The sequence below is a fragment of the Lactuca virosa genome, chromosome 7 (genome assembly GCF_052849685.1).
Source record: "Lactuca virosa cultivar CGN04683 chromosome 7, Lactuca_virosa_CGN04683_v6, whole genome shotgun sequence".
Lineage (NCBI taxonomy): Eukaryota > Viridiplantae > Streptophyta > Magnoliopsida > Asterales > Asteraceae > Lactuca > Lactuca virosa.
This window is the reverse complement of record NC_136432.1, coordinates 101,609,510-101,622,172: the sequence shown is the minus strand read 5'-3', so window position 1 is coordinate 101,622,172 and position 12,663 is coordinate 101,609,510.

Here is a 12,663-nt window from a genome sequence, read left to right as displayed (position 1 = left end):
TTGGTTAATATATTATAAGTTCTAATATATTAATAAGGTTATTTAATTAGTATTGATCAAGAATTAATTTGGAATTAATTAAGTGATCAAAAGGAGACTAATTAAATATATGGGTTGATTGTGTAAATCATTCATTCTTATATATGTGGGCTTGTGATCCAAGATTCCTTATGTTGGACTAAGTCCATGGGGTGACCCATGGATACTCCATGGAGGATAAAATCCATGGAGCATAAGGAATGGGTAAAGTTATGAGTTACATGGTGTAACCCTAATAGCCACCATATAAAAGAATCTCATGGCTCAAGAAATCGTGCACTAATGTGTGAGTGTGAGGGCTAGATGATTTCAAGGAGTGTTCAAGTTTCTCTAAAGTTATTCCAAGTGTATTTGGTGTTGTGTGAACCATTTGAGGTGTCACACTTGGGGCACTAGGCACTCAAGCTTCATGAAGACATTCTACATCAAAGAGGTATGTATTCTATCTTATTATTTTTATTATTTTGTATGCTAGATTAGGATAATACCTTGGATGTTCATAATTGTATGTATAATAGAGTAAACATAGATCCAAGGTATTTAGGGTTGCATGTACACTTAGGAGTGTTAGAATGCTCATAACCCAACAGTGGTATCAAAGCCTAAGCTTGTTTTCTTGTTATACTTGCAAAAGTAGCTGAAAAATCGAGTTGGATGCATATATTCGATTGTTTTGGCTGGAATTGGACTAGGAACATTACCCTAAGATGTTTTTGGACTTATAAACTTGTTTTTGATGTGGTAATGTTCATGCTAATCCAATTTCTAAGATAATTGTCATAATTTCAAGATTTGTATTAGTTTGTATGTTCATGCTAATTTCTTAAAGATTGATGATTTGAATTATCTTATTCTTATGAGGTTCTTAGATTAATAGAAAAGTTGTGTGAAATAGTTGTTTTCAATCCATTTTAATCTAAGAGTTGATTCCAAAGTGTGTTTTTGTAACTTGTCCTCAAGTTATATGAAAAGTCACATTTAAGAATCATAAAACTCATAAAAGTTGGCAAAGGTTACAAAATGAAGAGTCTTGTCCTCATTAAATGGTTTTATGACTCCATAACTTGTCCTCAAGTTATGGAGGTTCAAGAGTCACTTCATTAAATGATAAAATGTGTAACCTTAATTAGTTCCATAAGTTACAAAAATAAAGAAAAGTTACATTCTTTTATTAGTTTAAAGTCTTCCATAACTTGTCCTCAAGTTATGGAACTTGAAGAGTTTTTTTTTAATTAAAACTACTTTAAACACATAAGTTATGGAATTAATTAGTTTTGAATAGTTTCAAAACTTGCCCTCAAGTTTTGGAATTTGAAAAGTTTTCACTTATGAATACTTTAATTCCAAGTTAGCCCTTAGAATTTTAAAAGTTAAAATTCAACCGTTATACTTTATAATATTATAAGTTAATAATATTTAAATATATGTATAAGAGCAAGTCAGTCTTACCGTTAGTAGGCCTCATTCACGAAGTCGGTCTATAAGGGGGATATAAGGTTACTGCCTATAAAATGACAGTTTAATGGGTGTCCACTCTCACCCACCGCTTCCTTGACTGGTGGAGGGTCGTTAGCCGAACGGGTAGGACAAGGACTATAATTCTCCCTTCATTAAAAGTATTAATGATAAATACTAAGTAACTAAACACTTATAAATTCCCAATCTTAGTTACTTAGGAAAATGTGAATAAGGTGCTAATCCATGAAATTACACTTTGCACTTTGTTTAAACCGTTAGTGGAGCATGTGTGGTTAACCGACACACTAACCTGGACTTAACAAGGTAGGCAAAGGGTAACTTAATATTTATCATAGTATCGGTGGAGCGTGTGTGGTTAACCGGCACACTGATTAAGGAGTAAATATTAAGGGTACCAAGTATATTTGCATGGTTATTCACACCTTGTTTTGTGATCCTCGGCATCCCAGTCACAAAACCTGAAGGGCACACTCGAGATTGAAACATGCCTTTGAACAGTTCAATGAATCTCAAAGATCTAGGACTTTCAAATCCAATTAAAACCTAATAAATTATTTCTTTTTTCATGGTGGAAATTGGTGAATCGTCATTCACCTACCTTCAAATATTTTATAGCTTGGATTATGGCATCCCTCTTCTAAGTTATAAAATAGTTTGTTGGGTCCTAGCCTTAATATTTCATATTGGGTGTCATATTAAGGATTTTAAATCAACTATCTTGAATATCTCCCAAAAAGATGTCTGGTCTAGACATTTATGATCTTCCCAAATCTCTTGAAACAAGCTTTCCTAAATGAAGATGATGTCCCATGGATATCATACTTCTTTCACCTCCTCCAATTATTCTCCCTAACCCCCAAGTTCCTAAAAAGTTTAAGGTCACTCAAGCCCTATTGGCAAGGCAAGATCTAGGTGTGATCACATCTTGGAGATGTAGTCACATATTGACAAGCCGGGAGAGTTGGGTGTCAAAGTCTTGAGAAAGTTGGTGGCTCAACTACTTTCTAAGTCACATAGTGAGTTCTTTTGGGAATCCTATGAAACAGACTAAGACAAGACCCTTAATGATCTTATCTATTTGCTAAGATCAACTTCCTAAAACGCTATGGACATTGACAATGATGACATTGGATATCCAGTGAAGCTCTCTCTTCCCAATGGAAAGGAATCGGCCATAGTCAACTCGGTTGACCCAATGGTAAAGAGAGAGGCGAAGTCTGAGATAGTCCCATTATCAAGGGTCCAGAGGTAACTATTGCCAAAGGAAGGGGCATTGGTTACGAAGCTGTCAAATTTACCTAAGGATGTTAAAGTCAATAAGTTTGGCTCTACTTCAGGTAAAGTCCATTGTCTAACTCTATTAAGTACATGCTGATTCTGATCGCGAAGATGGATTTCAATCGCATGGTTCGGTGATCAGAATTTTGGGCTATTACTTAAGAGTTATGATATTTATATTGTTTAGGAATAGATAACAACAAGGTTTTCATATGGATTGTAAGGATAAGTTTTTCCGCAAAGTTTTAAAATAAAAGAAAAAGGTTTTGATTTTATTTATTTTAAGTATCCTTACAATGGCATTTGTGAAAAGTTGTTGCTTATAAGATTCCATTGATAGCAATATTGGAAAAATGGATTTGATTCTTTCGGTTGTGGTAGTGTCTAATATTACCAAATAAGGAAAGATTCTCATCACCCAAGGTTCAATTGGACCGAAACTTGGAATCATGCAAGTTGTATAGTATGATAAATGAGAACTTTCAGCTTGGAAAATTAAGACTAATTCCTTATGTGAATAAGGAAAGGACTAAGGGATCGAGTACACATTCTTGTGCACTGGTCAAGTCCACCACAAAAGATCAAGAAGACTATTCGTCATGATTTACTTAAGTTCAGTAAATATGGTTATACTTATAAGTTTAAGCATAAGTCTGTAGCATTGGAGAAGTTTCAATGTGAGACAGAACGAATAAGAAGAGTCAAAGTAAGGCAGAAAGATAAAAGTTTCTTAAATCTGAAAAGATGGGAGAGTACTTTAGTATCATGTTTATGATCATCTTAATGATTAAGATACCATATCACAATTGGTCCTCTAAAGTCATCTTAGTGCATTCTTATGACTAAGAAGAGGAGTCATGAATTGTTGAAATGGTTAAATCAAAAAGATGAGTCATACTTCGTTCCAAAACAATTCTTAGAGTCATACTCCAAGATTGTAACTTTAGTGACATATCTTAAAGAGGGTTTGTTAACACTAGTCAAATGTGAGAGTAAAAGGTTATCTACTCTTGTACATTTGAAATTGGTAAGTTGTGATGTTTTGGATAAAACAGAGACCAACTTAGGCCAATTGTGTAAAGTGTGATAAAGAATCCGCACTATCTCTTGAATATTTAACAAGGGAATCTTATATGTCAAGAGGACAGTGGGAGTCTTAAAGCTCTTGAAAGTTTCAAGACTTAATCAAGAATAAAACCTAAAGTCCTTCACTAGCACACGACTTGAGGTTTATAACCTATCGTGTTGAAATTTTTGTGCCTATTCAAGTTGGCTTTGCATAAGAGTTCTGAGAGTTCTCAATTGGTTGCATAACTACTTGGAAGCAATGGCAGGCACCTGAGCTGCCAAATGGCAAGAATTTAAGATTGCACAAGTTTAATCAATATGAGTTTGGATTTGTCACTAACCTTGTCTTGTGATTATGGTTTTGACAAATTCACATGGATAAGAACACATACACTATTAAATCTAAGTGTCATAAGGTTTCTCTCCGATTCATGAAAATGATGGTGAGGAAACACTTTCACTACGTAGATTTTAGCTAGATAGCAATTGTGATATTTGCATTCTCAAAGTCGTTAGTGGAGCGTGTGTGGTTTACCGGCACACTAACATGGACTTGTGAGAAGTGGCAAAGGTCTAAACAATTGAGACTATGATTACGGCATCCCTTTTCAGAGTTCTAAAATTGTTTAGACACACATGTGAGCTATCTAACAGAGGTGTATGATTTTGATAAAGTTTTATAAAAACAATCTAGTATCAGAAATCTTAACTTTGGTAAGAAAGTCAGCTGATTTCTGAGTACATGTCAAAGCTAGTGGGAGCATAAGTGTTATGCTAATAATCATCATGTTAGTGGGAGCATGATAATTATGACAAAGGTTTCAAGTTAGCAATGTTAATTATAGAAAACAAAAGTTTCAATTCGTGAGGTTGCAGGGGTTGAAAAAGTTGTTTTGCTATAATTAAGGGAGAGGAAATTATACTTCAGTTCAATTCTAAAAGCTTAGATTGAGATTTTAATCCTATTTAATCAAGGATATATATATGAATTTCATGTTGGAATGGCTCAACATAAGAAAATTCTATATATGGGTCCATTATTTGCGTTCTAAAATTCGATTATGATTACGGCATCCCTTTTCATAATCTGAATTTTGAGAACTTGGCAAATTGAAATGGAAATATTATAGCAAAAGACTGGTTTAGTCTTTATGTGAGACATCATGAATCGTGTCCCATATGCTTTGGATATAGGATCGATTACATGTGCTATATTCATCCTTTCTAAAAATTTCCAAATGCCTGGGTCATTATGAAGGGAAAAGGTCTAGAATTGGATATGACTAAAATGATTAACCAATTGTCGAGGACAATCTAAGGTTTACCAAATATTGGTTGCTCAAGGACAGTTGGAAGTATAATGTTAATTCTGGAAGGACCATATTGACATAATCTGTAAGGAGGCAACTCTTGTTCAGAAGTGATAGTCAAAATGAAATATGGAAATGTTTCAAAGTTAGAAATTATTCAATCTGTGTAAGATTAGGAAACTTAATGAAAGAAGGATGTTTCCAAGGAGCTGATCTCCTTTGAAATGCTCTGTAATGATTGTTGTCAAGTCTTTCTGACTTCGTGCATAATCATTAAGAGGATCAATGCATATAAGTTTAGAATCTAACAGATTTCAGTAAATGGCATGAATTTGGAATTCTTGCATTTGCAGTAAGGATTTGGGACTGTGAAAAGAGGATCATTGGAGTGATGTTCAATTGATCTATTTTACAAAGTAAAGATCATAGACAAACATAGTATGCATACTTGGTGTATGGCATGACTAGTGTTTAGAAAACATAGTGTACATGCTTGGAGCATGGGACAACTATTGTTTTAAATTCAAGTATAAAGTTGATAAAACCGAAACAATGAATAATGAGTAATCAGTATGGTGATAAATAAAAGTGTTTATTTATATTCATAGGGTTTGATACCATATTTGATTCATTTATTCTTGTGTTTCACTTTGCATGTTTTGACTTCCAGAATAACTAAGTCGCTCTTCCTGAATGATTAAGTTATTCAAACCATCCACAGTCGGTCATATGTTGGAAGTAGATATGAATCAAGACTGTCATGGGTTGGTTTGTAGAGGTCCAAGTTGGTGGACAAAGTGGTGCTACAACACTCATGAGTGCTCATAAGTTCTAAGTATTGGATTCAACCCACGCTCATTTGAATCACTTCATGGATTTTATCACGACTGATCATGAGACGATAATATCTTATATTCTTCAAACCTAGAGATATGAGTTGTTACTATGAGTTGGTTATACATTGATTGCACGAAAACGCATTGGTAACTAGATGTTATAAAACGTGCCTTTGTGTATGATTCAACAAGTAGTAGAACAAGCCATATGAGTCGAAGTTTATCCATTCCTTTTACCTTCGGGATAAAAGCGATATATGTGGGCCCCTCGATGATTTAGCGATGACACATGTGAGTGCTTGGCCAAGCCAGGACTGATTTGATTTGTTCAATCAGTCAGTCATCATGAATCGGAAATTGGGAAACAACAAATGGACAGAGAGAATGATTTATAATCCATGTCTCAGTCCATATGATATCTAGAATGGAGGAATATATGATCCCTTATCTAATGGACAAGACATTGACAAAGGTCAGAGATCATCGGCAAGGTCAGAGTTCGACGGAAGCTTTTGAGAGCTACGATTGCCAGTCGGTTCTTGAAGTCATACGCAAGAATAGTTTTAGACTTATCCAAGTGGGAGACTGTTGGATTAATGTCTAAGTCCATAACTATAATTGGTAAGACTTGACCCGACCCGGCATGGTCCATTTGGGTTGCATGGCATCATGCATTTGGATAGACTATAATGAGAGAAATAACACTTAAGGTTGGTTAATATATTATAAGTTCTAATATGTTAATAAGGTTATTTAATTAGTATTGATCAAGAATTAATTTGGAATTAATTAAGTGATCAAAAGGAGACTAATTAAATATATGGGTTGATTGTTTAAATCATTCATTCTTATATATGTGGGCTTGTGATCCAAGATTCCTTATGTTGGACTAAGTCCATGGGGTGACCCATGGATACTCCATGGAGGATAAAATCCATGGAGCAAAAGGAATGGGTAAAGTTATGAGTTACATGGTGTAACCCTAATAGCCACCATATAAAAGAATCCCATGGCTCAAGAAATCGTGCACTAATGTGTGAGTGTGAGGGATAGACGATTTCAAGGAGTGTTCAAGTTTCTCTAAAGTTATTCCAAGTGTATTTGGTGTTGTGTGAACCATTTGAGGTGTCACACTTGGGGCACTAGGCACTCAAGCTTCATGAAGACATTCTACATCAAAGAGGTATGTATTCTATCTTGTTATATTTATTATTTTGTATGCTAGATTAGGATAATACCTTGGATGTTCATAATTGTATGTATAATAGAGAAAACATAGATCCAAGGTATTTAGGGTTGCATGTACACTTAGGAGTGTTAGAATGCTCATAACCCAACAAGTACATCCCCTTGAATTGGGGTAATTAAACCCCAGATGTACCTTTCTATCTTCTTACTCTCAGGGGTAACCATCTCAGGGCACAGTGCTGCCTGGTCACTAAACCTGTCAGTGTAGGTCACAGAGAGATTTCGAAGACCGAATCTGTTTTCTCGAACCATCGCATCAGAGCAATGACTCCCCCATTTCCATTAAATGATTTGGGTTTGCAGTTCATGAAGTCCTTATACGAGCACCCCCGAGGGTGCCCGTGACTACCACATTGGGTGTAGTTAACACTCGATCCACTCTCACTAGTATTGTTCGTGTTGAATGGAGCTAGGGCTGCCGTAACCGCCACAGCCACTACAGCTTGAATAGCTGTCGGATCAAATTGAGGAGGAGGTAGTGGAATTTGAGTTGGAGTTATCAGAGTAGTGCACCTGTTTGATCTACAAGGAGGCATCTTGCTACAAAGAATACAAAGATTAGATGTAAATAAGTCTATAGCAGTGGTTATAAGCCGAAAGCTGGATGACAAAGTTATCCTAGTTCTGAGTGTATCTTGTTCTGACTTTTGTAGGGTTCTGAAAAACAATTCATAACGGAGTATATATAAAATAAACTTTATGAATCCGAAGTGGCTATCCTCGAATGAATCTCTGTGAATTGAATAATTGTTACTAGTTGCACAAAAAGAAAATAATCCTAACACTCAATGTGAGTAGTGTATTCACTACCTCACTAAGTCAATCAATGTTATTATTTATTAGTGTGACACATAAGACGTTTTGTTTCTTCGGCTGATCCCTCCTTTGTAACACTCTACGTGAACCTCTTCTTGTTCCTCCTTGACTCCTCTGCTGACTGTTATGATGGAGTGGTTACATCTATCTGTAACATCCCAAGTACATGTATACCTCGTAACCCTTGGTCTTTTGAGTAATTGGCCATTTAATCCCTTAATGAAAAAGGTGGTGAATGAGTACGCGGGGCATGCGCGAGTGTACGCTTAGCGTACTCATATGCGTGCATTTCACGCGGAAGCCACCTAGTACGCTGGCCGTACCAAAGGGTACGCTGGGCGTACTAGGCTCAGGGTGAAAACCCTAATTTTGAGTGAGGCCCCTATTTAAAGGATATGATGGCCTCATTCCTGGCCACCATTCTCAGACACCAACCCTCCTAAACCCTAGTTTTTGTTCTTAGAGCTTGTGAGTGCATTTGAGAGCGTTGGGAGTATTCTTGAGTTTCTTTGGAGTGAAGAAGGAGTCTTGAAGAAGAAGGAGTGGGATTCCAGGCCTTGGATATGAGCTTATCTAAGTGTGGAGCTTTATTTTTAGGTATAAAGATCAATGCTTTCTTACTCTTTTGGTTTTTGCATTTAAGTAGAGTATTCTAACTTTATATGATATTGTACTCTAGAGACCATGATCCACCCCCTTTGAGTATATTCAGTGGTGTAGTGTCATAAAAATCCAATATTGGATGTTTGGATCAAGCCATGCATGAGATATGTGCTTTTTGTCATAAGAGGGTGAATGATTTGTGTGTTTGGGACCTTCCCAGCCATGAAAAGGCTTAAAGTCCCTAACTTTATGGGTTAAGAGCTATTAGAGAGTCTAGATCTGAAATATGAGCCAAGGTCTTATCCGTTTAAGACCAAACAAGTGAAAAGGATGAAACTGGAGCGTACGTCGGGCGTAATTCTAGTACGCGCAGCGTAGGGGTCGCGCATCCCCGATGCCTGCATGGCATCTGCGTATGCCCAACGTAAGGAGCTGGTACGCGTGGCATACTCCCTGCCGTTGACTTTTGTTGACTTTTAGGGTTTGGTCAATTTATGGACATTTAGGGCCATTGAGGGGTAAAATAGTCTTTTTCCCGTCTGTGAGTTAGTGTAGCCTCTTGAGAGCCGTGAGTAATTAGGGATAATTGTCGTGTATGCTAGTCGGAGGCTAGACCGGTGATTGGAGTTCGAGATTTGCTGACTTCTTGCAAGGTGAGTTTTCTTACTATACTTGCCTTGAGTGGTACCTTGTGTGATTGAGTTGTTTATTGTGTTTATCTGTGTATTTGATGTCCTGCATGATGTCTTTGTGTTTTATGTTGAGTATTGTTATTATGACCTTACTGAGTTGAGACCGGAGGGTCCCACTGAGACACATTGACCGGTGGGTCTTATCGAGTTATAGCCTAGAGTGGCTAATGAGCTGTATGTGGTATTTTGGGGAACTCACTAAGCTTCGCGCTTACCGTGTTATGTGTTATGTGTTTCAGGTACTTCCAATGATCGCGGGAAGGCCCCGGCTTGATTATACACACACTCGCATTGGAGATATATTTAGGGAGGATCCTGGTTTATGTGATAAACAACTTTTGATAAATAAATTGTATTAATGTTGATACTTGAGATTTTCGGGAAATATGACATGTGATTTTTATGTTTGAAATGAAAATTTTGGTTTGAAAATTTCGGTGTTACAAGTTGGTATTAGAGCCTTGGTTTGAGGGATTCGGATGCACCTCCGGGTGTGTTTGGACTCAAACTGAGGATTTGAGAAAACTTTTCAAAAGAAATGATTTTTCTAAAACGAGAAAGAACTTTAAGAGAAAACGAGTTGGAGCGGATGTGTACAAGCAGCCCGAGCCCGAACGATGATTTCCCAAGATACCCTTACTTTGTGTTATGAGATATATATGGAATATTCTGTTAGGGCTGCATGATATAAATTAGGCTAGGTATTTCATATTCTAGGGCCAGAGTTGCATGATTTGTGATGCCTTGGCCTAGGAGATGTTCTTGATCGGTGTTACCTGCTATTTGCTCTGAGTATGTTCTGAGTTTTGAGTCGAGAGATAATCTAGGAAGAGATACCTAGATGAGCTTGAGAGGAATCTTCCGAGAGAGTAGTCTATGAATCGTGAGATATATAGTATTTGTGGATTGGAATCCTAGGAGGAGGACTTCGGGTGACTACGGACTTGGTGTGGAAGGTAGTATTGGGCCCGTACTACTGAAAGCACCAGATCTGCAGGCAACCTAAGTACAAATCCATAGGGTGCGAAGGAGCAAGTGATCGAGTGCGAGTATACTCGAGCGAGACTCTGATGATTTTATGTTGTGTTTCAGAGACATCATGGTGGGTACACGCCACAACCCCGGGAGTAGTAGGACTAGTGATGATGAGCTTAGCAGGATGATTCACGAGGAGGTGGCCGCAGCTATTCGAGCGGAGATTCCGGAGATTTTTGGGTCTATTAAGACCACTTTGATTGAGACTTTTGATGAGCTGTATGCCGCTGTTACTGAGGCTACTGCTGCTGCAGCCACCGCAGCTCTCGTTGCTGCTAGACCTCAGGGAGGTGACTCGTTGCTGTACAGGGAATTCAGCAACACGAAGCCACCAGAGTTTGATGGGGCTCAGGATCCGATTGCGGCGATGAGGTGGATCTCTGATATCGAGGGATGTTTCTATACTTGTTCATACCCAGAGCATTTGAGGGTGCGGTTCACGCTGAACCAGCTTCGCTTGGGAGCGAAGGACTGGTGGAAATTTGTGACAGCCAGCTTTACTCCTGCAGATCATATTGCAGAGACTTGGGAGAGATTTGTGATGATGTTTCATGGAGTATGTTCCCCTGGTGGAGCGGGAACGGTTGGCCCAGGAGTTTCTGTCTCTCAGACAGAAGACGGATTCGGTGACTAAGATTACTCAGATGTTTCACGAGAGGTCGTTCTTCTGCCCTGAGCATGTGTCGACTGAGCAGGCACGCACGAGCCGTTATTTGAGCATTCTAAGCAGGGATATTCGAGAGTTCGTGGCGAACTCATCTTATCGTACATTTGCGGAGCTTCAGGCAAATGCTAGGAGGAGGGAAATCGAGTTGGAGACCAAGGCTAGGGAGGATGCGAAGTCTCAGGGGAGAGACCGGTGACCGGTGCAGTCGCAGCCGGCAGCCAAGCGGGCTAAGCCCGCCGATTCTATATCAGGAGGCCAGAAGGGCCGCACTTGTGGCACGTGCGGCAAGAGTCATGAGGGATCTTGCAGGACGGGGATTTGCTACAAATGTGGCAAGGAGGGGCATATGGCGAAGGATTGCCCCAAGGGATTTGCGGTCTGCTTTCACTGCAATCAGACCGACCATTGGAAGGCCGAGTGCCCTCAGCTTGTCCAGGGATCAGCACAGGGTTCCGTTCCTGCTGCTTTGCGTGCTGCTGATGTTCGGCCGGTGAAGGACGAGGTTCCGAAGGCTCGTGGGAGAGCTTTTCAGCTGACAGCGGAGGAGGTCCGTGCAGCACCTGATGTCGTGGCTGGTATGTATTTCTTTATTGTTTATTATGAGATTTATTGTACTTATCATGTGCTATATTTAGGTACATTTCTTGTGAATTTTGTACCTGCTTTAGTATTATTTTATTCGGGTGCGAGTCGATCCTTCGTGTCTTTAGCTTTCAGTCGTCACATCAGTATCCGACGCAAGGAGTTGAGTCGACCTCTGAGGGTTTCTATAGCTGATGAGCATGCGGTTTTTGCAACTGATGTATTCCGAGGATGTGTGCTGGAGATTTTTGGTGTCGAGTTTCCGATTGACCTGGTACCGATCGCGATGGGGGATGTCTATGTCATTGTGGGCATGGATTGGTTGAGCCGTTTTGGAGCAGTGATCGACTACGAGCGACAGTTGGTGACTATACGAGACCCAAGTGGGGGAGTGCTTACAGTGTACGGCGAGGGTACCAGATCTGGGTCAGCTTTCTGCTCCGCTGCCAGGGCGAGGCGGAGTTTGCAGCAGGGTTGTATGGGGTTCTTGGTGTACGTGATGGATACGTGAATTGTTTCAGAGAGGCCGAGTTCTATCTCCGAAGTTCCGATAGTGTGCGAGTGTGCGAGTTTCCTGATGTTTTTCCCGAGGAGTTTCCGGGTGTGCCTCCCGAGAGGCAAGTGGAGTTTTGGATTGATTTGGTTCCGGGAGCGGCGCCTATCGCCAAGGCACCTTATCGCCTTGCACCGCCAGAGATGCAGGAATTATCCTCACAGCTTCAGGAGCTGCTGGGGAAGGGATTTATTTGACCGAGTAGCTCGCCGTAGGGAGCGCCGGTCCTCTTGGTCAAGAAAAATGATGGTTCACACCAGATGTGCATTGATTACCGGGAGTTGAACAAGCTAATAGTTTAGAACCGTTATCCACTTACGAGGATCGACGATTTGTTCGATCAGTTGCAGGGGCATCTTAGTTTTCCAAGATTGATTTGAGATCTGGGTATCACCAGATGAGAGTACGCGAGGAGGATATTCAGAAGACGGCCTTTAGGACTCGTTATGGGCATTAC